General features: G+C 43.9%; 2 pseudogenes across 1 annotated transcript; both read right to left on the bottom strand.

Annotated features, from left to right (window-relative positions):
* Positions 1 to 799: 799 nt before the first annotated feature.
* Positions 800 to 23,202, bottom strand: LOC717304 (Putative KRAB domain-containing protein ZNF788; annotated as a pseudogene). The gene is made up of 4 exons (XR_013408958.1): positions 22,986 to 23,202; positions 6,520 to 6,646; positions 6,257 to 6,317; positions 800 to 5,694 (listed from the first exon to the last, which is right to left on the bottom strand). The product of XR_013408958.1 is annotated as a Putative KRAB domain-containing protein ZNF788 (transcript).
* On the bottom strand, positions 16,942 to 17,522 carry LOC106994641 (putative ribosome biogenesis protein RLP24 pseudogene; annotated as a pseudogene).
* Positions 23,203 to 26,228: the final 3,026 nt, after the last annotated feature.

Raw genomic sequence — 26,228 nt, 5'->3', positions numbered from 1 at the left:
CAAGGCTGCAGGGAGCCATGATCCCGCCACTGCACACCAGCCTGTGTGACAGAGTAAGACTGTCTACAAAAGCTATTAAAAGACAAATTTTTAAATAATTTAAAAAATTAAGGCCGGGCGCGGTGGCTCAAGCCTGTAATCCCAGCACTTTGGGAGGCCGAGGCGGGCGGATCACAAGGTCAGGAGATCGAGACCACAGTGAAACCCCGTCTCTACTAAAAATACAAAAAATTAGCCGGGCGCGGTGGCGGGTGCCTGTAGTCCTAGCTACTCAGGAGGCTGAGGCAGGAGAATGGCCTGAACCCAGGAGGCGGAGCTTGCAGTGAGCCGAGATCGCGCCACTGCACTCCAGCCTGGGCAATAGCGTGAGACTCCGTCTCAAAAAAAAATAATAATAATAATAATTTAAAAAATTAGCTGGCCGAGGTGGCCTGTACCTGTACTTCCAACTACTGAAGAGGCTGGCAGGGCCAGGCACAATGCTTCACACCTATAATCCCAGCACTTTGGGAGGCCACAACAGGAAGACTGCTTGAGCACAGGAGTTCAAGACCAGCCTGGGTCACATGGCAAAACCTCATCTCTTCCAATAATACAAAAATTAGCCAAGTGTGGTTGTGAGCACCTGTGGTCCCAGCTACTCAGAAGGCTGAGGCTGGAGGAGCCCAAGAGTTCAAGGCTACAGTGAGCTATGATTGCACCACTGCACTCCAATCTGGGTGACAGAGGGAGACTTTCTTTAAAAATGAATACCCATGAGGAGAGTGAAAGCTATGAACAATTCACCAGTGACAACAGGTCTCCTTCCTGTACGTGTTTAATACCTGAGTTTACTTATTGGAGTAGTTCTCAATGAGTTACATTCCACCTTTTGGAGTTACCACAATTTTTGTATTTAACTTTTTTGTATTACTTTGACCAGGGTCTGATTTGAGTAAAAGGTTTAAGAGGCCTGTAGAGGCCAGGCACGTTGGCTTACACCTGTAAGCCCAGCACTTTGGGAGGCCAAGGTGGGCAGATCATGAGGTCAGGAGATCGAGACCCTCCTGGCCAACATGGTGAAACCTTTTCTCTACTAAATATACCAAAATTAGCTGGGCGTGGTGGTACATGCCTGTAATCCCAGCTACTCAGGAGGCTGAGGCAGGAGAATTGCTTGAACCAGGGAGTCGGAGGTTGCACTGAGCTGAGATTGCGCCACTGTGCAATAAGTCTGGTGCACAGAGACTGTCTAGTGACAGAGACTGTCTCAAAAAGGTGCGGGGGCGGCGGGGGAAGAGGCCTATAGAAAGGGAGACATGTAAATAAAGAGAAAGAATGTAACTTATAACTTAGGTTCACATTCCCAATTACTACACCTCTTACATAAAATTTGGTGCTTTGCAAATAAAGTGAGTGCTGATTTTGTGGGATCAGACATAAATAGCAAGTGTTCTTAATCACATATAATCAACCATAAATAAGAATAAACTGAGGCATTACAAAAAACACTCAAAATTCCCAGATTAAGAGCAAGGTGCTTTTTCTCACATGAAAGTCCTGGGTGGCACCAGTCACTACACAATGCAGGAGAGAAGCTCCCATCTAGTTGGTTTTCAGGGAAGCATAGCAAATGTCAGGCTGAATTATGAACAGGGTCACTGCCACTAGAACAATGCTTGCAAAAGAGTATAGACCTTAACTCACTCTATAGATTAGGGAGTTGACCATCAGAGTATTTCCAACCATGACAGTTTGAATTAGTTCTCTGGTGATCATTTACTAATATTTGAAATAAAAAAGCCAACTGGAAATGTACCTTTAATGTGAATCATCTGGCAACATCTCTGGAGAACTATGACTCTGAGAAAAGGAAAGTCAAGGATTTGGAGAATACTCTTAATTTGCAAGCAAGAGAATCAGAAAAAATTGGCTGAAGCAGGTGGCCACACACTGCTCTCCCTGTGTGGTGCCTCTAATATGTGACTGACACCTTCCCTGTCTGTGCCTATGAAATCTCATTAAGATTGGCTGTAAGTGGCAGGGTACAGTGGCTCACACCTATAATTCCAGCACTTTGGGAAGCCGAGGTGGGTGGATCACTTGAGATCAGGAGTTTGAGACCAGCCTGGCCAACATGGTGAAACCCCATCTCTAAAATTAGCCAGGTGTGATGGCGGTTGCCTGTAATCCCAGCTACTTGGGAGGCTGAGGCAGAATTGCTTGAACCCGGGAGGCAGAGGTTGCAGTGAGCTGAAATCATGCCACTGCACTCCAGCATGGGCAACAGAGCAAGACTCCATCTAAAAAATGAAAAAATTAAAAAAAAAAAGATTGGCTATAGATGAATTGTATCAGAACCATCTAAATATCTAAATACATCCAGATTTAATTGTCCATTCACCGGTAGCTCTTCTCAACTCAGAAATAAATTATCTCACAGGTCCTTTCCCTACTCTTTTTCTATGTTTCAAAGGAATGGGGATAATTGAATGCATATTAACAGAATGTATCTCTTCATGTCGCTGACACGAACCGGAACAAATGAAAGCTTTGCCACATCGCTTGCATTCACATGGTTTCTCTCTGGTGTCTGTCCTTCCACGATTTTGAAGGTTCTTGGCAGATGTGAAGGCTTTCCCACAATTCTTACATTCATATGGCTTCTCTCCAGTGTGCATCCTTCCATGTATAAGTAAGGAAGAGAAATTACTAAATGCTTGTATACACCCCTTACGTTTAGCGTTTCTCTGTAGTGTATCTTTTCATGCATTCAAAGCTCCATGGAAGATATGAAAAATCCTTTCCCACGTTGTTTATTCATAGGGCTTTTCGCCAGTGTGTGTCCTTTCATGTCTACAAAGGGAACAAGAAAAACTGAATACCTTCTCACATTCCTTACATTCATAAGGCTTCTCCCTAGTGTAGTTTCTTTTTATGATGTAGAAAGGAACCGGAACTATAGAATGATTTCCCACATTCCTTACATTCATAAGGCTTTTTTCCAGTATGAGTTAGTTCATGTATTCGAAGGCTACTCCAATAACGATAGACTTTACCACACTGTTTACATTCATAGGGTTTCTCCCCAGTGTGAGTCCTTCCATGTATTCGGAGGCTTGAGGCACATCTGAAAGATTTCCCACATTGCTTACACTCATAGGGTTTCTCTCCAGTGTGAGTCATTTCATGATATCGAATAGAACTGGGTAAATTAAAGCCTTTGCCACATTGCTTACACTCATAGCGTTTCGCTCCAGTGTGACTCAACTGATGATATCGAAAAGAAATGGGAGAAACATAGGCTTTCCCACATTGCTTACATTCATGGGGCTTCTTTCCGGTGTGACTCCCTTGATGACGTTGAAAGGCACTGAAATAAATGAAGGCTTTCCTACATTGCTTGCATTTATAGCGTTTCTCTCTAGTGTGAGATTTTTCACGTGCTTGAAATGAACTGGGAGAATGAAAGACTTTTCCACATATCTTAGATTTATGGGATCTCTCTCCAGTATTCATGTGTCTAGAAAAGCTTCTAAGATGAGAAAATCCTTTGCCACGTTGTTTATGTTCATAGCGTTTTTTACCTATGTGTGTCCTTTCATGTCTCCGAAGGGAACTGGAAAAACCAAATACCTTCCCACATTCCTTACATTCATAAGGCTTCTCTTTTCTGTGACTCCCTTCATGCTTTTGAAAGGATGTAGGATTATCAAATGCTTTCCCACATTCCCTGCATTCATATGTCTTCACTCTAGTGTGGACCCTTTTATGATTTTGAAAGAAATTGGAACTATAGATTTCCCACAGTTCTTAAATTCATAAGGCTTTTTTCCAGTATGAGTTAATTCATGTATTCGAAGGCCACTCCAGTAACGACAGACTTTACCACACTGTTTACATTCATAGGGTTTCTCCCCACTGTGAGTCCTTCCATGTGTTCGAAGGTGCGAGGCAGATCTGAAAGCTCTCCCACATTGCTTACATTCATAGGGTTTCTCTCCAGTGTGAGTCATTTCATGATATCGAATGGAACTGGGCAAATTGAAGCCTTTGCCACATTGCTTACACTTATAGCGTTTTGCTCCAGTGTGACTCAATTCATGACACTGAAAAGCAGTGGAAGAAATATAGGCTTTCCCACATTGCTTACACTCATAGGGGTTCTCTCCAGTGTGGCTCCTTTGATGATGTTGAAAGGCATTGAAATAAATGAAGGGTTTTCCACATTGCTTGCATTTATAGCATTTTTCTCTAGTGTGAGATCTTTCACGTGTTTGAAATGAACTGGGAGAATGAAAGACTTGTCCACGAATCTTACGTTTATGAAGTATCTCTCCAGTGTGTATCTTCATGTGCCTAGGACAGCTTCTACAAAAAGATCCTTTCCCACGTTGTTTACATTCATAGGGTTTTTCAGTGTGTGTCCTTTCATGTCTCTGAAGGGAACTAGAAAAACTGAATACCTTCCCACATTCCTTACATTCATAAGGCTTCTCTTTTCTGTGACTCCTTTCATGTTTTTGAAAGGATATGGGATTACCAAATGCTTTCCCACATTCCTTGCATTCATAAGGTTTCTCCCTAGTGTGGATCCTTTTATGATTTAGAAGGAAACCGGAACTATAGAATGATTTCCCACATTCCTTACATTCATAAGGCTTTTTTCCAATGTGAGTTAGTTCATGTACTCGAAGGCCACTCCAATAACGATAGACTTTACCACACTGTTTACATTCATAGGGTTTCTCCCCAGTGTGAGTCCTTCCATGTATCTGGAGGCTTGAGGCACATCTGAAAGCTTTCCCACATTGCTTACATTTATAGGGTTTCTCTCCAGTGTGAGTCATTTCATGACATCGAATGGAATTGGGCAAACTGAAGCCTTTGCCACACTGCTTACACTTGTAGTGTTTCACTCCAGTGTGACTCAATTGATGATATCGAAAAGAAATGGAAGAAATATAGGCTTTCCCACATTGTTTACGTGCATTGGATTTCTCTTTAGTGTGAGTCCTTTGATGATATCGAAAGGCACATAAACTAATAAAGGCTTTCCCACATTTCTTACATCCATAAAACTTCCCGCCAGCGTGAAGCATTCTACGTCTGTGATAGAAACCAAAAAAACGGTATGTCTTCCCAGAACCCTTACATGTATGATGCTTCCCTCCTCTGTGCATTCTTTCATGTATTTGAAAGGAAGATACGTTATTAAATGCTTTTTCACGTTTCTTACATTTGTAAGGTTTCTCTACACTGTGAGTCCTTGCATGCATTTGAAGTTCTGAGGTGCATCCAAAGGGTTTTCCAGATTGTTTACATTCATAGGGATTCCCTCCAGAGTGAGCTCTTTTATGTCTATGAAAAGAAGTGGAAAAACTAAATGCCTTCCCAGAATCCTTACATTCATAGAGTTTTTCTCCAGTGTGTGCAATTACATGTCTGCGAAAGTAGGGGAGGTAGCTGAAGGCCTTCTTACAGTATGTACATTTATATAGCTTCTGTCCATATTCCTGATACTCATATGGCTTGTGTCCAGTGTCAGTTCTGGTGTGCTTATTAAGGGATAAATGACCCATGCCGACCTCACACACATTCCTTTCACATGATGCTACTCCAGTTTTCTTCTTCAGCATGTCATCCAGAACCTGGGTCAAAATTTCTCCAGGCTGATAACCTTCACTTTCAAATAGTCTCTCTTCCATAAGACCTCTGTGAAAAATGAAAAGCACACTTAATGGGTTTATCAGTGATCTTTATATTCATTCACAAGTCTTACACTTGCATTTTTAACATGATCCAGCAAAGTGTAGGTTTTCTACTCTGTCTGAATTGTATGAACATGAATGGACCACATGGTCTACAAGATGGCCCAGCCATATCTATTATCAAAAAATAGATATGGGGCTTAATACTATTTCCATGTAAACTACTGTACAAATACAAAACCTCTTTGTCTTTTAATTTTGTTTCTGAGTGAGAATCTTGCCCTGTTGCCCAGGGTACAGTCCAATGATGTCATCATGGCTCAGTGTAGCCTGACTCCTGGGCTCATGCAATACTCTGGTCTGAACCTCCCCCTCCCAAAGGGCTGATTATAGGCTGGACACCATGGCTTATGCCTATGTCACAAATAAATGCATGTTTTTAGAGAACATATTCTAAGAATAAATACAATGGAACTCAGCTTTTTTGTTTGTTTCCTTCTTTTTAACATTTCCTCCCATTCTAAAATTTTCTAGAGACAGTGCTTTGTCTTGTGAGTGCAGATTACCTTTGGTTGCTCCTGGGATTTTTGTATTCATTTTCAATGTTCTGGTCTTTCCATTTCTTCCCTAAAATACAGACACAGATACACAGGCCTGAATTAGTATAAAATTATGAAATAATTATTTGATTCTATGTTTATGATACACTGCAACCATTCCTCATTTATTCATCAAAGTATTGCCTGTCCATATTCCAAATTACTCAACAGAACTGATGAATGAGAAACACTTCTCTAATTCACTGAGTGTGTAATGTTGTCACCCTTACCTATAGAGGCCAGGTTCCTTAAGGTTTCTTGCATCACTTCTTGGTAGAGATTCTTTTGGGAAGGATCCAGCAAAGCCCACTCTTCTGGAGTGAAGTTCACAGCCACATCCTCAAAGGTCATTGAGTCCTGAAACATCCCACATGTGTAGAGAAGGATGGGTGAGACTGATAACACTGGACATCTATACCCTATTCCTAAGAAGTTCTCACAATGCTGTGGACTCCAAAGATTTCATTACTTGGACATCAGACCTCTTACTCTCTGCCTATACTCACTTTCTTCCATAAAGCAATTCTGATGCTACAATTTAACCACGGGGTAAAGCAACAGCAGAACAGGAAAATGTGTGAGTTTCCGGTGAATCCACATAAAAAGGTGTGCTGTCTGGGCTGCCCCTAATGTCTGTTTGTAGTGTGGGTCTGTAGTGCCTGCTGTAACCAAGTCCTGTGAATTCGCATGCAGAAAAAAGTTAACATAAGGAGTCTTGAGGCTGTGTATCCTTGAAAATGTCTGTTCCCAAGTTTAAAATTTGATGATATCTAGGAAGTAGATTTTGTTCTAAATACCAATGACAGAAACAAACAACTGGATTTTGTGAGGGGTCCATCAATCTAACTAATAAGACAGTTATAAATAGCTAAAAAAAACGAAAACAAAAACAAAAAAAACCGAATGCATGAGAAGAAGCGATTCTGGGGATCTCTGCTTGGGTAGTAAAGCCTAAATTGTAACCAAATTGCTCATAGCTGAATGTCAACAAGGTTGAGAAGTAAAACCCCAGGGTGCCCAATCGTAACAAAAAGGCAAATATTTATCAAACATAAAAATGTTTGTGTGAACAGGTGTGGTGGCTCACGCCTATAATCCCAGCACTACTGGAGGCTGAGGTGGGCAAATCACTTGAAACCAGGAGTTTGAGACCAGCCTGGGCAACATGGTGAAACCCGTCTCTACTAAAAATAAGAAAATTAACTGGGTGTGGTAGAACATACCTCTAATGCCAGCTACTTGGGAGACTGAGGCACGAGAATCACTTGAACCCAGGAGGTGGAGGTTCAATGAGCTGAGATGGTGCCACTCTATGTACTCTAGCATGGAGACAGAGCGAGACTCTGTCTGAAAACAAAAACAAAATAAAACAAAACAAACTTTTGCTTATGAGAGGCCACCATTCACAGAGGGAGAAGGCAAACATGTGCTCTGTCTCAAGGATTATTAATGGTTCAGCCTTTCTGGAAAATAGTATGATAGTGCCTTTAAAAATAACAAAATTACGGCCAGGAAAGGTGGCTCATACCTATAATCCCAGCACTTTGGGAGGCTGAGCAGGGCAGATCACCTGAGGTCAGGGATTTGGGACCAGCCTGGCAAAAATGGCAAAATCCTGTCTCTACTAAAAATACAAAAATTAGCCGGGTGTCGTGGCGCACACCTGTAATCCCAGCTACTTGGGAGGCTGAGGCAGGAGAATCGCTGGAATCTGAGAGGCAGAGGCTGCAGTGAGCCAAGATTGCGCCACTGCACTGCAGCCTGGGTGACAGAGTGAGACTCAGTCTCAAAAACAAACAAAATTACCATATCTTCCAGTGGCTGACTTGTAGGTCTGTTTATACCGAATAAAAAAAAAAAAAAAAATAGAAAACCAGGTCATGGAGACATATTTGAAAACCACTGTTGACAATGGCCAAGAGCTGGATCCATCCACATGTCCACTGATGGTTGTATGCATACAAAAATGTGGTAGGCATCTAAATACAATGAAATATGATTTAATCTTAGAAAATAACACCCTGTCCCATGCTTTATGCATGAAAATTCACGATGCTATGGAAATTACACAATGGCAGTCACACACACACACACACACACACACACACACACACACACACACACACACACAAAAAAAAAAACAGAGTATGATTCATCATAGATAAGTTATACAGAGTTGTCTAAGTAAATTAATTGTACACTTAAAATTGCTTAAGCTAGTAAAATGTAATTTTACTTTATAGTAATTAAAAATAATAAATTCACTTTGGGAGGCCAAGGCAGGTGGCTCACGAGGTCAGGAGATCGAGACCATCCTGGCTAACACAGTGAAACCCTGTCTCTATTAAAAATACAAAAATTAGCTGGGCATGGTGGCGCACACCTGTAGTCCCAGCTATTCAGGAGGCTGAGGCAAAAGAATTGCTTGAACCTGGGAGGCGGAGGTTGCAATGAGCCGAGATCGGGTCACTGCACTCTAGCCTGGTGACAGAACGAGACTCCGTCTAAAAAAAAATAATAAACAAATAAATTACTGTCCTAAGTGTAAAACTACTTGACCAAAACATAGGCAATGGGCTGGGTGCAGTGGCTCACAGCTGTAATCCCAGGTCTTTAGGAGGGCAAGGCGGGCAGATCACTGGAGGTCGGTAGTTCGAGACCAGTCTGGCAACATGCTGAAACCCCGACTACACTAAAAACACAAAAATTAGCTGCGGGTGGTGGTAGACACCTGTAATCCCAGCCCCTTGGGAGGCGGAGGTTGCAGTGAGCCAAGATCATGCCATTGCACTCCAGATGGGTCAAGAGAGTGAGACTCCATCTCAAAAAAAAAAAAAAAAAAAGATAGCCAATGTATTCCAATAACATTTCTCCAAGATACATCCAAATGACCACAACACACATGAAAAGGTGCTTAACATCAGGAATTATTAGGTGTACTTATTTTTTTTGAGTCAGAGTCTTGCTCTGTCACCCAGGCTGGAGTGCAATGGCGCAATATTGGCTCAGTGCAACCTCAGCCTCCTGAGTAGCTGGGATTATAGGTGCCCACCACCACACCCGGCTAATTTTTGTGGATTTTTTTGTTTTGTTTTATTGAGATGGAGTTTTGCTCTTGTTGCCCAGGCTGGAGTGCAATGGCACGATCTCAGCTCACTGCAAGCTCTGCCTCCCAGGTTTACGCCCATTCTCCTGCCTCAGCCACCTGAGTACCTGGGACTACAGGTGCCCATCACCACGCCCGACTAATTTTTTTTTTGTATTTTAGTAGTGATGGGGTTTTGCCGTGTTAGCCAGGATGGTCTCGATCTCCTGACCTCGTCATCTACCCACTGCGGCCTCCCAAAGTGCTGGGATTACAGACGTGAGCCAATGTACCCAGCCAACATAATAAAATTTTAAATACAGTCATATATGGCTCTGTGGGAAAATAAAAAACGATTAAAATCCTGCAGCTCTTTCAAATATGTCAGGGTGGATCCATAATTGAAGACATCCTTTAGGGAGGGAAAGCAGGTATTTTGGAATATAATGAGGGAACCATTTATTTAGGGATTGTCATTCCTAAAAAGAGCCAGCTGCGGGAGTCTTACGGACTCCTTCCTTCCTTGACCAAAGGTGAGTCAGGCTGCTCAGGCCCTCTTCTTGACCCATTTTGTCCTTCTCATGCAGAGCCCAGTTACATCAAAAATCCTTCTAAGGGAGTTCAGGGAGAATGCCCCCAAAACTTGATACTCAATCAAATTCCATTTCCTCAACCCATGATAATTCATCAAGTTTCTCTTCCTTGACTGGGCATGGTGGCTCACGCCTGTAATCCCAGCACTTTGGGAGGCCTGGGTGGGCAGATCACCTGAGGTTGGGAGTTCGAGACCAGCCTGACCAACACAGTATAATTTTGTATTTTTAGTAGATACTAAAAATAGTATTTAGTATCTACTAAAAACACAAAATTAGCTGGGCATGGTGGCGCATGTCTGTAATCCCAGCTACTCGGGAGGCTGAGGCAGGAGAATCACTTGAACACGGGAAGTAGAGGTTGCGGTGAGCCAAGATTGCACCATTGCACTCCAGCCTGGGCAACAAGAGCAAAACTGCGTCTCAAAAAAAAAAAAGAAAAAGTTTATCTTCCTTGTTTTGAGACAGAGTCTCACTCTGTCACCCAGGGTGGAGTATAGTGGCATCATCTCAGCTTACTGCAACTTCCACCTTTCAGGCTCAAACGATCCTCCTACCTCAGCCTCATAAGTAGCTGGGACCAAAGGTGTGTACCACCACCCCCAGGTAATTGTTTGTATTTTTGGTAGAGATAGGGTTTTACCATGTTCTTGAGGCTGGTCTTGAACTACGATTGCTGAGCTCAAGCAATCCACCCGCCTCAGCCTCCCAAAGTGCTGGGATTACAAGTATAAGCAAATGCACTTGGCCCCTTTTCTTTTTTTAAAATGTACAGCACACGGTATTCCCAGTATTACTCTCATACAAGTAATAACCAGACCCAATCCTGGTAGGAACTGAGATCAAAAAAGATTAGGTGCATTCAGGCTGGTATGGCCATATGCTTTTCAATGTCTTGCTGGTATGGTGTCCTTTGAAACACAAGTTTAAAATTTCAATGCAGTCTAAATTACATATTTTTTCTTTGTTCCTAGTGCTTGTGTTGTCACATCATAGAATCTTTCCTAAATCCATGATCATGAATATTTTTGAATGGCACACTGTAGCATCAAGAGGGTAAGATTATCCTTTGTTCCCATGGGAGGATGAGAATGGGGTATTTGAATAATTCTGCAGGCTGACATAGAATTGAAACCCACTATACATTGGAGACTAAAACTATATAAATTTAGTATACTATAATGGCATATTACATTAAGCTGTTTACCATAATGCCATTTATATATAAAACAGCTATATACAACATTACAAGTTATATATAATATTTACCAGTTATCTGTCATAACTATATACTATATATACTTCATTTGTGCATGTATATACATATGTGTATATATATGCATATTATAATGCTAGACTATAATACTATACATTAATATCTCTTTAAATGTTAACACACAAAGCCTCAACAATACACTTGCAAAGAGAATCCACCCATATATGACAACATCTGTACCCCATGATAAAGTGGGATTTAATTCGTGGAAGCAACACTGCTTAACATTTCTAAAAATCAACTTATACAATGCACGATAGTTAGAGAATCAATGTCAAAAACCACAATCCAAACACATGCAAAAAAAAAAAAAAGTGACAAACCTCAACACTCCTTCAAAATAGAAATCAGGAATACAAGGGAACTTCTACAACCTACTATAAAATATGTATAAGGGTTGGGCACAGTGTCTCACACCTGTAATCCCGGCACTTTGGGAGGCCGAGGCAAGCTGATCACCTGAGGTTAAGAGTTCGAGACCAGCCTGACCCACCCAGTGAAACCCTGTCTCTAGTGAAAATACAAAATTAGCTGGGCATGGTGGCGCATGCCTATAATCCCAGCTGCTTGGGAGGCTGAGGCAGGAGAATTGCTTGAACCCAGGAGGCAGAGGTTACAGTGAGCCACGATGGCACCACTGCACTCCAGCCTGGGCAACAAGAGTGAAAACTTCGTCTCAAAAATAAATAAATAAAATGTGTATTAAAGTGCATAGTTACCATCCACTGACAGTTAACAACTCAATATAACTAATCAAACCTACAAGCTAATTATTTTCTCCAAATTGTTAAGCCAACACAGGCAAGCACTAAGGAAAGATTTTAAAAAGTAAAAGGAACTCAGCAAAACCAAACCCTGCCTGTTTACCAAAAACATCACCAAAAACTGGCACTTTCTGCTCAGTGACATGTTTAGTGGCCCCATTACCTTGACTGTACAAGCATAGCATAATCATTTGTTCGTGAAACAGAGACTTGTAAGACTGGTCATATGAGGGTTTAGCTATCTCTTACTTTTTATCAGTGCAATTGACCTATCTGTGAAGAGGAAGAATACTTAAATATGATGAGAAGATTCTATGGAACTTAAATTTATTAGTCCACATATCTAATAATTAGCCTAACTTAACAGGTATTAACATTTTATCCAGTGAACTAAAAATTTTAGTTGAGGTGACCTCACAGCGCAATATAACCTCAAAATGATTTTGACTAAGACGTACTAGTCAAAGTAAACTAATCCTTCTTCTTAACAGTAAGTTTATCATTAACCTTCTCCTACTTATTCCCACCATTCTCACTATAGTATTCTTAACATTTGTTGAATGAATAGTTGAGGTTACATACAACTCTGCAAGGGACCTAACATCATAGGCTCATATGGATTATTCCAACCCTTTGCCAAAGCAATAAAGCTGCTCATTAAAGAACCACTACAAGGCCGGGCGCGGTGGCTCAAGCCTGTAATCCCAGCACTTTGGGAGGCCGAGACGGGCGGATCACGAGGTCAGGAGATCGAGACCATCCTGGCTAACACGGTGAAACCCCGTCTCTACTAAAAATACAAAAAAACTAGCCGGGCGAGGTGGCGGGCGCCTGTAGTCGCAGCTGCTCGGGAGGCTGAGGCAGGAGAATTGCGCGAACCCGGGAGGCGGAGCTTGCAGTGAGCGGAGATCTGGCCACTGCACTCCAGCCTGGGCGACAGAGCGAGACTCCGTCTCAAAAAAAAAAAAAAAAAAAAAAAAAAGAACCACTACAGGCTGGGCATGGTGGCTAATGTCTGTAATCCCAGCACTTTGGGAGGCCGAGGTGGGCAGATCATCTGAAGTAAGGAGTTCGAGACCACCCTGACCAACATGGGGAAACCCCATCTCTACTAAAAATACAAAAGTAGCCATGCGTGGTGGCACATGCCTGTAATCCCAGCTACTGGGGAGACTGAGCAGGAGAATCGTTTTGTAAAAACTAAAGTAGAGGTTCCTCTTCAAAAACTTTCCTCCCTATCTAATTAAAAATAAATTATGCCGGGCGCGGTGGCTCAAGCCTGTAATCCCAGCACTTTGGGAGGCCGAGACGGGCGGATCACTAGGTCAGGAGATCGAGACCATCCTGGCGAACACGGTGAAACCCCTCTCTACTAAAAAATACAAAAAAAAAACTAGCCGGGCGAGGCGGCGGGCACCTGTAGTCCCAGCTACTCGGGAGGCTGAGGCAGGAGAATGGCATAAACCCGGGGGGCGGAGCTTGCAGTGAGCTGAGATCCGGCCACTGCACTCCAGCCCGGGCGACAGAGCCAGACTCCGTCTCAAATAAATAAATAAATAAATAAATAAATAAATAAATTATAACTTATCTTAAAAGCAAAATTTATTCAAAAACTTATACTAACATTCTTAAATATCTACTCACCGTAATAAGCAAAAATCAATATACTTTATATTCTTAACTCCCACAATTTAGCCTAAATATTTGCCCTGGCATGCTTATACTGGTCCGAGCAAACATTAAGTCATAGCCTGTTCCTCTTCCTTAAAGGTGTTTGTACCTTTCTCAACATTCCACAAGTTACTTCTTCCTTTATTCTCCCCTGTCTTTGCCTCTCTTAAAAAGTTCTGGCCGGGCGCGGTGGCTCAAGCCTGTAATCCCAGCACTTTGGGAGGCCGAGACGGGCGGATCACGAGGTCAGGAGATCGAGACCATCCTGGCTAACACGGTGAAACCCCATCTCTACTAAAAAATACAAAAAACTAGCCGGGCGAGGTGGCGGGCGCCTGTAGTCCCAGCTACTCGGGAGACTGAGGCAGGAGAATGGCGTGAACCCGGGAGGCGGAGCTTGCAGTGAGCTGAGATCCGGCCACTGCACTCCAGCCTGGGCGACAGAGCGAGACTCCGTCTCAAAAAAAAAAAAAAAAAAAAAAGTTCTAAGTTATTAGCCAATCAGAACAAATACAAAATATGAGGTCCCGTTCCAGCCAGTGGAAACCAAACACAGCAGTAAGGTGGACACATCAGGTTATAAATAACCCTATCTCCTTTGTTCAGTATACTCTAGTAACAAAACTGCTAACAAATGTACCCTTTCTGCAGAAAGTATTAAAATGGCCTTACTAAAAAAATTTAATTTATGTTCAAATGCTATTTCTTTACAGCACTGGGAAACAAGCATCTCAAACAGCTTGAACCTGGAAGGCAGAGGTTGTGGTGAGCTCAGATCGCGCCACTGCACTCCAGCCTGGGCAACAAGAGCGAAACTCCATCTCAAAAAAAAACAAACAAAAACAACAACAACAACAAAAAACAGAACCATTACAACCACTAATGCCATCCATCCATCCTCCTTTATACCATCACACCTACCTTGCCCTGACCCTTGCATATGAATCCCTCCCTAACCCCCATTTCTTAATATAAATACAGGAGTATTATTTATTGTAGCCCATCAAGTTTAGCCATCTACTGCATTTTATGATCAGGATGAATATCCAATTCAAAATACGCACTAATTGGCACACTCCAAACAGTAGCCCAGACGATCCCATAAGTTGCCTTAGGCTGGGCGCGGTGGCTCATGCCTGTAATCCCAGCACTTTGGGAGGCCGAGGCGGGCGGATCACCAGGTCAGGAGTTCGAGACCAGTCTGACCAACATGGTGAAACCCCATCTCTACTAAAAATACAAAAAATTAGCTGGGCATGGTGGCACACACCTGTAATCGCAGCTACTCAGGGGGCTGAGGCAATAGAATCACTTGAACCCAGGAGGCAGAGGTTGCAGTGAGCCAAGATTACCCCATTGCACTCCAGCCTGGGGGAGACTCTTATCTCAAAACAAAAACAAAAACAAAAACAAAAACAAACAGTTGCCTTAGCCATTCCTTTTCTATCAGTTTTCTTGATAAGTGGGTCATTTCCTTTATCAACTCTTATCACACAAGAATTTGTATAATTTTATCATCACAACCCCTGGCCATAGTAGGATTCATTTCAATGCTAGTGGAAACTAACTGAGCCCCAGTCCACTTAGAAGAAGGCAAATCAGAACTAATCTTGGTCTTCAATGTCTACTATCCCTATTTTTCATTGCAGAATACACTAATATTAATATAATAAACGCCCTAAATACTACTATTTTACTAGGAGCATTACATGATATAGTCACACTAGAAATATACACAATTTTGTTACTAAAACACTTATATTAACAATTTTAGGCTGGGCGCAGTGGCTCATGCCTATAATCCCAGCACTTTGGGAGGCCGAGGTGAGCGGATGACTTGAGGTCAGGAGTTCGAGACCAACCTGGGCAACATGGTGAAACCCTGTCTCTACTAAAAATACAAAACTTAGCCAGGTGTCGTGGCGCGTGCCTGTAATTCCAGCTGCTTGAGAGGCCAAGGCATGAGAACTGCTTGAACCCGGGAGGCAGAGGTTGCACTGAGCTGAGATCACGCCACTGCATGCCCAGCCTGGGCAACAGAGCAAGACTCTGTCTCAAAAGAAAAAAAAAGAAAAACAATTTTATTCTTATGAATTCAGGTATCATACCCATGATTTTGGTATAATCACTTATGTGTTGTTTTTTTTTTTTTACTTTTAAATTGGTTTTACATGCAAAGAATGAACAATGTTTTCCCCTAAATTCTACTTTTCAAAAACAAGAGTTTGTTTTTTTGTTCTTTGTTTTTTTTTTGAGACTGAGTCTCACTCTGTTGCCCAGGCTGGAGTGCAGTGGTGCCATCTCGGCTCACTGCAATCTCCACCTCCTGGGTTCAAGCGATTCTCCTGGCTCAGCCTCCCAAGTAGCTGGGACTACAGGCACGTGCCACCATGCCTGGCTAATTTTTTGTATTTTTAGTAGCGACAAGGTTTCACCGTGTTAGCCAGGATGGTCTCGAACTCCTGACCTTGTGATCTGCTCTCCTCGGCCTCCCAAAGTGCTGGAATTACAGGCATGAGCCATCATGCCTGGCGACAAGAACTTTTTAAAAGAAAACCACATAATAGATTTTAAAAGGCAATGAGATTCCTCTGCTTCTAGATCATTGCTAGTCTAGAAAAATAAAGTTTGTTCTACCAGGAATCACAAGTTAGAACTGAGTATTCTCCAAAGTGGAAATTCTAGAGTGCAGTGCCATTCCAGGCAAAGATTATTCAGTTCTCATCCCCAATATCCACAACTACCTATCAGAACGATTAAACCAGGTCAAAACAGTGCAGCATGAGGCTTCATCAAACAATGCCATTATGCTCTTCTAAGATGCAAATAAACCCAAACAGGAAATACTAAAATCAAAATAATATTTGACATTGTCATACAAATTGTTAGGTCCTTGTTGTATTTCCCTTCTATAACTTTACATAAATATTTTACTCCAAATAATATTTTATTTTATACATCACTAGCCATGAATTTTTGCCATTAGTTATTATATAAATGCTGCCAAGTGCCATTATCCAAATGGTATAACCATGTTATGTCCACAATTCACTTCTATAGTTATAAGTAGAATTTTCATGATTTTACATAAGTACATCTATCCGTGAATATTTAACACTGAGATGCAATCTAATATCCGTAATATCTGATGTTTTGTAGACAGCAATGTAGGAAAAATATATTTTAATCACTTTTCATTTAAGTGACCTTATATAAAAAATAAACTAAGAATTTAGCAGTTCTAATTCTCCAAGGGGCTTTTTCAAATGTACATAAAGAAATGGTTACAGAGATTTTTAAGAAGCATATTCCATGTCCACATCCTGTTGTAAATGCTGTACCATTTTCTCTTCCAACTGCTTCCCTTTGCCTGCAAAAGGAGCTAGGATAAGATGGATGTTTTGCTTGACTTCTTTGATATCCTGAGCTTTCTGTAGCTCTTTATTTTTCTTCAATCAGTTTATTATAAATTCAGCTTGCCATTTCTGTTTGATCTCTTCAACTCTCTTCATTGCATCAACAGTTTTATTCCATAGCTCTTGCTGGTATTTGATAGGTTCATTTCTATGTTTCTCAAATTCAAATGAATTTTCCACTGTAAGCTCTTTACTGGTTGCTTTCCGGAATGCTTTCGTCCACCTAACCTTGTGAGGATTGCACTTCTTTTTAAAGTTTTTATGACATGTAGATTTACAAAACCTGAACACCTTGCAATTGTTGCAGAAGAACATCATGCCATGGCCAGGGTAGATGGGCCCCAAACAGAAATAACACTTCTTGATACACATGTTGAACCCGCATGGGTCCCCACCGACCAAACGCCCAACTTATGCATCTTCTGTGAAAAAACCGTTTACCCCAGACACGAGCCCTGTGTGTATGATATATCTCAATGCCCATCCTAATATCTAGTATCCCACCACAAACATAAAAAATATGTATGATAAAATGGTTACTTTAATAGAACAAATTATGGAGGTTTAAACCTTCTTATTACTAGAACTGTAGGAACTGAAGTCATTCCTGAGAATTCCAGATTCTCCATGGTACCAAGGACACCATATCCTACAGTAGGGTCAGTTAAATAAGCTACCCAGCCCATACCTTGAAAATGCTGGTTTATATCCTTCCCATTCAAATTCATCCCCTACATCTCCTCACTATTCTTTTTTTTTTTTTTTTTTTTTGAGACGGAGTCTCACGCTGTTGCCCAGGCTGGAGTGCAGTGGCGCGATCTCGGCTCACTGCAAGCTCCGCCTCCCGGGTTCCCGCCATTCTCCTGCCTCAGCCTCCTGAGTAGCTGGGACTACAGGCGCCCGCCACCGCGCCCGGCTAATTTTTTGTATTTTTAGTAGAGACGGGGTTTCACTGTGGTCTCGATCTCCTGACCTCGTGATCCGCCCGCCTCGGCCTCCCAAAGTGCTGGGATTACAGGCTTGAGCCACCGCGCCCGGCCCTCACTATTCTTTTTATACTATTTTCACAGAGACTCTGACTACAATAATGGACTCACATTGGCTCCTAATCTGAATGAGGTTAGAAATACGCTAGCCATTATCCCCATTCTAACTGAAAAAGTGCCTGTTCCACAGAAGTCACCACCAAAGTAGTTCCTTACATAAGCAACAGCATCTCTAATCCAAGGAGATCCTAGTAGTTATCAACAACAGTATGATACACTCCAGACAATGAACAATCACCAAAGCCCTAAACCAAACAGTATTCCTTATAATTATCATAGCACTGTTGATAAAATTAGGACTATCCCCCTTTTACTTCTGAAGTAATGCAAGGGGTCTAACTAATATCAAGTGTAATTCTCCTTACATGACAAAAACTAGCACCAATCTCCATTTTATTTCAAGAGTACCCATCAACAGACTTAAGCATACTATGGGAGATTGCAACACTATGGGAGATTGGTTAAGGGGGCCTTAACCAAACAACTCTGAAATATCTTGGCCTATTCAGCAATTGCTCACAACAAATTGAATAATCACAATTTTAACATCTAATCCTTCTTTCACAATCCTAAACCTATCAATTTATGTAAATCTAGCAATTACAATATTTATACTATTTAACCTAATATACACAAAACATTATTATTATCTACATATGTAATAAATTACCACTCCTAATTTCCATGATTCTCCTCACTCCCTAAGGGGGTTACCTCCAGCTATAGGATTTGTGTGCCCAAATAGGTATAGGGTAAATCCCAAAGTGCTGAGATCACAGGAATGAGTCACCATGCCTGGCCAAATGTAATTTTTATTTTTTGTTTTATTATTTATTTACTTTTATTTTTATTTATTTATTTTTTTGAGACAGAGTCTCGCTCTGTCACCCAGGCTGGAGTGCAGTGGCGCAATCTCCACTCACTGCAAGCTCCGCCTCCCGGGTTCACGCTATTCTCCTGCCTCAGCCTCCTGAGTAGCTGGGACTACAGGCACCCACTATCACGCCCGGCTAATTTTTTGTATTTTTTTTTTTTTTAGTAGAGACGAGGTTTCATCATGCTAGCCAGGATGGTCTCAATCTCCTGACTTCATGATCCGCCCACCACACTGGGCAACACATAGTGAGACCCCATCTCTTTAAAATTTTGTAAAACAAAGACATAATAAATCTGTTATCAAGCCACAAAGACACAAAGATACTTTAAATGCGTATTTTTACATGAAACGAAGAGGTCGAAATGGCTACTTATAACATGATTCCAAGTACATGACATTCTGGACAAGGCAAAACTCTAGAGGCTATAAAATCATCAGTTGTGCAAAGGGATTAAGGGGTTAGTAGAAGAGAGGGAGGGGAGTGTGATGACTACATGAAGCAAAAGGGATTTTTAGGGCAGTGAAACTCTTCTGTATAAGACTGGTGGGTATAGGCCGAGCACAGTGGCTTGCACCTGTAATCCCAGCACTTTGGGAGGTCAAGGCAGGTGGATCACCTGAGGTCAGGAGTTCGAGAACAGCCTGACCAACATGGTGAAACCCCATCTCTACTAAAATACAAAATTATCCAGGTGTGGTGGCAGGCACCTGCAATCCCAGCTACTTGGGAGGCTGGGGCAGGAGAATCACTTGAACCCGGGAGACGGAGATTGCAGTGAGCCAAGATCACACCATTGCACTCCAGCCTGGGCAACAGAGTGAGACTCCATCTCAGTAAATAAATAAGACTGGTGGGCCAGGTGTGGGATTACAGGTTGGGATCATGCATGTAATCCCAGCACTCTGGGAGGCCAAGGCGGGTGGATTATCTGAGGTCAGGAGTTCGAGACAACCTGTTCGAGAAACCCTGTCTCTACTAATACAAATATTAGCCGGCACCTGTAATCCCAGCTACTTAGCAGGCTGAGGCAGGAGAGTTGCTTGAACCCAGGAGGCAGAGGCGGCAGTGGGCCGAGATCGAGCCACTGCACACCAGCCTGGGCAACAAGAGCGAAATCCTGTCTCAAAACAAACAAACAAAAAACAAAAACAAACAAAACTGGTGGGTATATGACACTTGTAGTTGTCAAAATCCTACTGCCATCCTGCTCACTGATGTGCTCAATGACGGTTTCTCGTCAACACTGTATTGTATCATTCCCCACCGCACTGTGTACCCCACGTACATTTTGATTTGTTTCACCCTGTTGGGGTGGGTTTTCATTGTCCTGTGGAATCATATTCCTCATTCACTAGTCTGAGAGAATCCAGACGACAGGAATCATTTCTCTTTTCCTTCAATAGCACCATCCAATTGGCTGACTAGCCACGTTTCAAAGTAACAGAAACTGGAGTTGGAGGAGAAAAGCTGAGCACGGCAAGGAGTTGGCTAACTAGATGAAGAGTGTACCAGTCATCTCCTTTCACCCCGGAAAATTCAGTGGCTCTCTTTGGAGGCCCCACCCCCACACCACACGCTAACTTGTGGGAAGAGTGGCCCCAAGGGTGATACTCTCTAAACCCTCCTAGAGACATGGCAAGTGTGGGCATGTTGGGGTAGCCCCGGGCAGTTCTAAACCCCAACATCAGGGAAAGATAGGAGGGGTCTCCTGAAGACACATCACCCCACAAAGTTTCCAAAGGGGAACTGAGGCAAGAGAATAGGGTCTGGAGGCAGGGAACTTAAGGCCAATTTGTGCCGAGTTCCTAAAGCTGAATCAAGGAAAAACACCAAAGTCTGGGGTCAGGGAATCTAAGGCCAATAAATGCTGACTTCCCAAAGCTGGATCAAAAGGAAAACACCTGGGTCTGGGGGCAGGGAACCTAAAGCCAATTAATGCCAACTTCCAAAAGCTAAACCAAAAGGAAAAATCCCATCTCACCCATGGGATCAAAGACTACTCTCTCCTTACAACCCTTCCCCTTCCACCTTCTCAGATGGAAAGGAAAAGTGTATCTGCATAGGGCATCAATTAACCTCAGCCTTTAATTAGCCACGGACCAAATCCTTCATCCAGGACTAAATCCTACATCAAGAGAAGGGGTAGCCGAAAGGGACCTCAAAAGGAGTACTTAAAACCTAGAAAACTTTGTAACTGAGTCCTTGAGCCACTTGCTGGGCCCACTCCCATCTTGGAGTGCTTTCTCCCTTTAATAAATCTCTGCTTTTCTGTCGTTGCTTCCTTCCTGTGTTTCGTTAGTTACTTTGTTAGTGCGTTTTGTTCAATTATTTGTTCAAAATGCCAAGGACCTGGACAGCTCACACTCACAACCTTCTTTTAGGTAACAAAACCTCAAGTGCAAGATATTTGGAGCAGGTGTTTGTGCCCTAAGGAAAGATAACATGAGGAAAGGAACAAGGGGTTTTTTTCACTGGAGTGTCAAGATGTTATTTTCTACTTTCCTCTTATGTGAAATGTTCAGAAACAGAAATATTTTTAAAAGTCACCCGTGGTTCTGTTAAAAAAAAAATTAAGAAACCATTAAAATGCTTCATCTGTTTGAAGGAAAGGATGAATATATTGTACAATATAGAACAGATAGGCCGGACAGCTGGCTCACGCCTGTAATCCCAGCACTTTGGGAGGCCGAGCTGGGTGGATCACTTCAGGTCAGGAGTTCGAGACCAGCCTGGCCAACCTGGTGAAACCCTGTCTCTACTAAGAATACAAAAATTAGCCGGGCATGGTGGTGGACGCCTGTAATCCCAGCTACCCTGGGAGGCTGAAGCAAGAGAATCGCTTGAAGCCAGAAGGCAGAGATTGCTGCGACCGAGATGGCACCATTGCACTTCAGCCTGGGTGACTGAGGCTCCATCTTAAAAAAAAAAAAAAAGGACAAATAGTTGATAATACTGTGAATTGGAGAAGGGAAGTTAATGTTTGGAAATATGAGAAGGGAACTGAAAATGTAAGATGCTACCGCAGGCCTTTAAAGAGTTAGGCTGGGGTCATAGCGGGGAAGATGTGAGACCCTGCAGACCACAGATTCGGAAAATGGAGGGGGAAACCAGTCCATGTGGGCAGCGGGAGAAACCTTAAGTAATCGGACTGAAGTGTGCGCAGTGCACTAAAGTCCTACCTGAGGGCACTGAAATCCAACTCAACTGCAATATTTCCACGTTTCTGGTAACAAACCACACACCATGACTGCGCGCTTCTCATTCATGAATTCCCATTTGCACAAACTCTTGAATTTTTATCAGTGCCTCTTTTTTTTCTTTTTCTTTTTTTTTTTTTTTTGAAGTGGAGTTTCACTCTTGTTGCCCAGGCTGGAGTGCAGTGGTGTGATCTCGGCTCACCGCAACCTCCACCTCCCGGGTCCAAGCGATTCTGCCTCAGCCTGCCGAGTAGCTGGGATTACAGGCACACGCCACCACGCCCGGCTAATTTTGTATTTTTAGTAGAGGCGGGGGTTTCTCCATGTTAGTCAGGTTGGTCTCGAACTCCTGACCTCAGGTGACCCACCTGCCTTCGCCTCCCAAAGTGCTGGGATTACAGGCGTGAGCCACCGCGCCCTGCCATTTTAACTTTTAAGAGGAGAAAAGACGACTGGGGACCCCACAGACCACCGCTTTTCTGACGCAAGAACCCCACACCCGAGACGGGATTCCCCCCATGATCCTCCCCATGGCCCAGCACAATCTGAGGAGACCCGCGGCTGAGGGCTCGGAGTTGCCCAAAGGGGGCTCCGGGACCGGGGCCGGGGCCGCAGTCGCTGTGCAGGGACGAGACAGGATGCCCCGGGTCAGGGATGCCGGCCCAGCCCCACAGACCCCGGAGTCGCCGCGGGGAGGCCCGGGACCTGCCACAGCCGGTTCTAACCAGCCCTTCGCCCCCGCCTCAGGATGCCTGGCCCCACACACTCACCATGCCTGAGCTCCCAACTGTATTCCCCAGGGCTCCTGCGACTAGAGAGGAACACAGCGCAGGTGACAGAGCGACAGGAGCTCTGGCGGAGAAACCTGGAGCCTCTCAGAGCCGAGAGTTCATAGAGCCGGAAAGAGAGTTCCAACAGTCGTTACCACAACAACAAATGAGACCGGGGGCGTGCGCCGGAGTCTCCTTCCCAAGAAAAACGGTTGTCAGGGTCCCGCCCCGGCGCTCCTGATTGGACCGTGCGCCCCGCCTCGCCCTCTGAGCCCTGAGTGACAGCAGAAGCCCGGGATAATGGGGCCCTGCGGCGCCAGACTGGTTCTATTCACTTCCTTTTTAAGGCCCATCTCCCTCCTTGTGCCCTGATCCTTGGATATTTGCATTTCCGCCAAACTTTCCTGAACTTCATTTATATATATATATGATTGATTGGTTGATTGATTAACTGAAAGGGGTCTCGCTCTTCTCGCCCAGGCTGAAGGTGTAATGGCGTGACCTCGGCTCACTGCAACCTCTGCCTCCCGGGTTCAAGCGATTCTCCCGCCTCAGCCTCCTGAGTAGCTGGGATTACAGGCACCTGCCACCACGCCCAGCTAATTTTTGTTATTTTTAGTAGAGACAGGATTTCACCATGTTAGTCAGGTTGGTCTCCAGCTCCTGACCTCAGGTGATCCGCCCGCCTCGGACTCCCAAAGTGCTGGGATTACGTGAGCCACCGCGCCTGGCCTTTTTCCTGAACTTTAGAAAGGGCACTGGGCCGGGCGCGGTGGCTCAAGCCACCTTTCTCCAGGTGATGTTTCAAACAATTCTCTCAAACTGACCTTCACAGATTTTCTTCCTATGTACAAATTACAGCCTGACCCCAGTGACCCTATGCATGCCAAAACCAAAAACACTGCCCTCCAAATGGCCACAGGCTCCTGAGATCCAACCTCAGAAATGACAGAACACCTCCACCCCCCCCACCTGCCCCCTGTCCCCCACCCCAAATGCATCTGCACTTGGGTCTCCTGTGTTCCAGGGCTCTGCAGATTCTCAGAATCCACTCCTGGAGCTGCTCAGGAACACCCAAGGGAGCTCCATTTTCCTCCCTTTGCAGGCTCCAGGCTGGTCTTGGGCTCTCCTGCCCCTGCAGGTTATTCACCTGCTTCTTTCCCCCATTGATCACTTCCATGAGACCAACACCTACAATCCCACTGTGTGAATAAGACACCAGCAGAAACCCTGCTTTCCTCCTGTACGTACATATAAAGTGGGAGAGAAAAAAACTAAGATAATTTAACTGCATTAAAAGACTTCCAAATCGCGGTGGCAGCGGTGACTGAGGCACTAGCAGCCAGGGACACTAGAGATACCAGTGGGGCGGGACTGGGCTGGGAATGGGTTAGGGAAGGGGCTGCAGGGACAGATAGCTGCCTGGGCCCAGCAGCAGTGCAGCCGTACAGCCTAAGGCACCTGAGGAGCAGAGCTGGGGGCTTCTGGGACAGGACTGTGGGGAAGAAAAAAGAGGCAGGCTTGATGGAGCCTGGAGCTGTGGGAGCTGATGCAGACTTATGATAGCTGATACTATCATAAATAAGTCCCATTGAGATGTGAGAACTTGGATTCCTTGGCAATTTATGAAGAGGAAGACTGATGACAAAGAAGTCATTGATGAAGAGGAGGATGAGGATCATTGACATGCTTGTCCTACTATGCAAACAAAAGGGGAAAGAAAGCGCAACTACTTCTCCAACATGCGGTGAAAGGATGCGGGGGACTCTCATTGTCAGGTAATATACTGCTGCAGAACTCTTAGAGGTTGCAAAACCCTTCAATAAATACCTGGAAGGCCCATTGCCATGGCTCACATATGTAATCCCAGAAGTTTGGGAGGCCAAGGGGAGCGGATCGCTTGAAGCTGGGAGTTGGAGACAGCCTGACCAGAGAAAGGGGAGAGGATCATTTGAAGCTGGAGTTGGAGACCAGCCTGACCAGAGCAAGACCAACCTGGGCAAAAGAGCGAGACCCTGTCTCTATAAAAAAACAAAACAAACAAATAAACAAACAACAAACAAAAAGAAGGTCAGGCGCGGTGGCTCATGCCTGTAATCACAACACTTTGAGAGGCCGAGGCAGGCGGATCACCTGAGGTCGGGAGTTCCAGACCAGCCTGACAAACATGGAGAAACCCTATCTCTAATAAAATACAAAATTAGCCAGGCATGGTGGCACATGCCTGTAATGCCAGCTACTTGGGAGGCTGAGGGAGGAGAATCACTTGAATCTGGGAGGCGGAGGTTGCTGTGAGCCAAGTTCGTGCCATTTCACTCCAGCCTGGGCAACATTTCACTCCATCTCAAAAAAAAAAAAAAAAAAAAAAGACAGAGAGCAAAATTAGCCTGGTAAGGTGTCCTGTGCCTGTAGTCCCAAGCTACTCAAGAGGCTGCAGTGGGAGGATCACTTGAACCCAGTTGTCCAAGGCTGCAGAGAGCTATGATCAGGCCACTGTACTCCAGCCTGGGCCACAAAATAAAACCAAGCTGGGCATGGCTCACGCCTGTAATCCCAGCACTTTGGAAGGCTGAGGTGGATGGATCACGAGGTCAGGAGATTGAGACCATCCTGGCTAACATGGTGAAACCCCGTCTCTACTAAAAATACAAAAAATTCGCCAGGTGTGGTGGTAGGCGCCTGTAGTCCCAGCTACTCGGGAAGCTGAGGTAGTAGAACTGCTTGAACCTGGGAAGTGGAGGTTGCAGTGAGCCGAGATTGCACCTGGGCAACAGAGCGAGACTCCGTCTCAAAAAAAAAAAAAAAAAGGCCAGGAGCCGTGGCTCATGCCGGTAATCCCAGCACTTTGGGAGGCCGAGGCAGATGAATCACCTGAGGTCAGGAGTTCAAGACTAGCCTGGCCAACATGGTGAAACCCCATCTCTACTAAAAATACAAAACATTAGCTGGACATGGTGGTGTGTATCTGTAATCCCAGCTACTCAGAAGGCTGAGGCAGAAGAATCACTTGAACCCAGGAGGCAGAGGTTACAGTGAGCTGAGATCGCACCATTGTACTCCAAGCTGGACAACAGAGTGAAACTCCACCTCAAAGAAAAGAAAAGAAAAGAAATGAAACCAGCCTACCTGGGGATTCCCCTGACCACTTGGATCATCAAATTGTGGGACACAGAGTGTGATGGTATTCCCTTATGGACTAGATCATTTTAGCCATAAGAGATGCTTGGCCTACTGAAGATTTAC

Source organism: Macaca mulatta, chromosome 19 (assembly GCF_049350105.2).
Source record: "Macaca mulatta isolate MMU2019108-1 chromosome 19, T2T-MMU8v2.0, whole genome shotgun sequence".
Lineage (NCBI taxonomy): Eukaryota > Metazoa > Chordata > Mammalia > Primates > Cercopithecidae > Macaca > Macaca mulatta.
The sequence above is the reverse complement of the archived record's forward strand: the minus strand, read 5'-3'. Positions and strand labels throughout refer to the sequence as shown.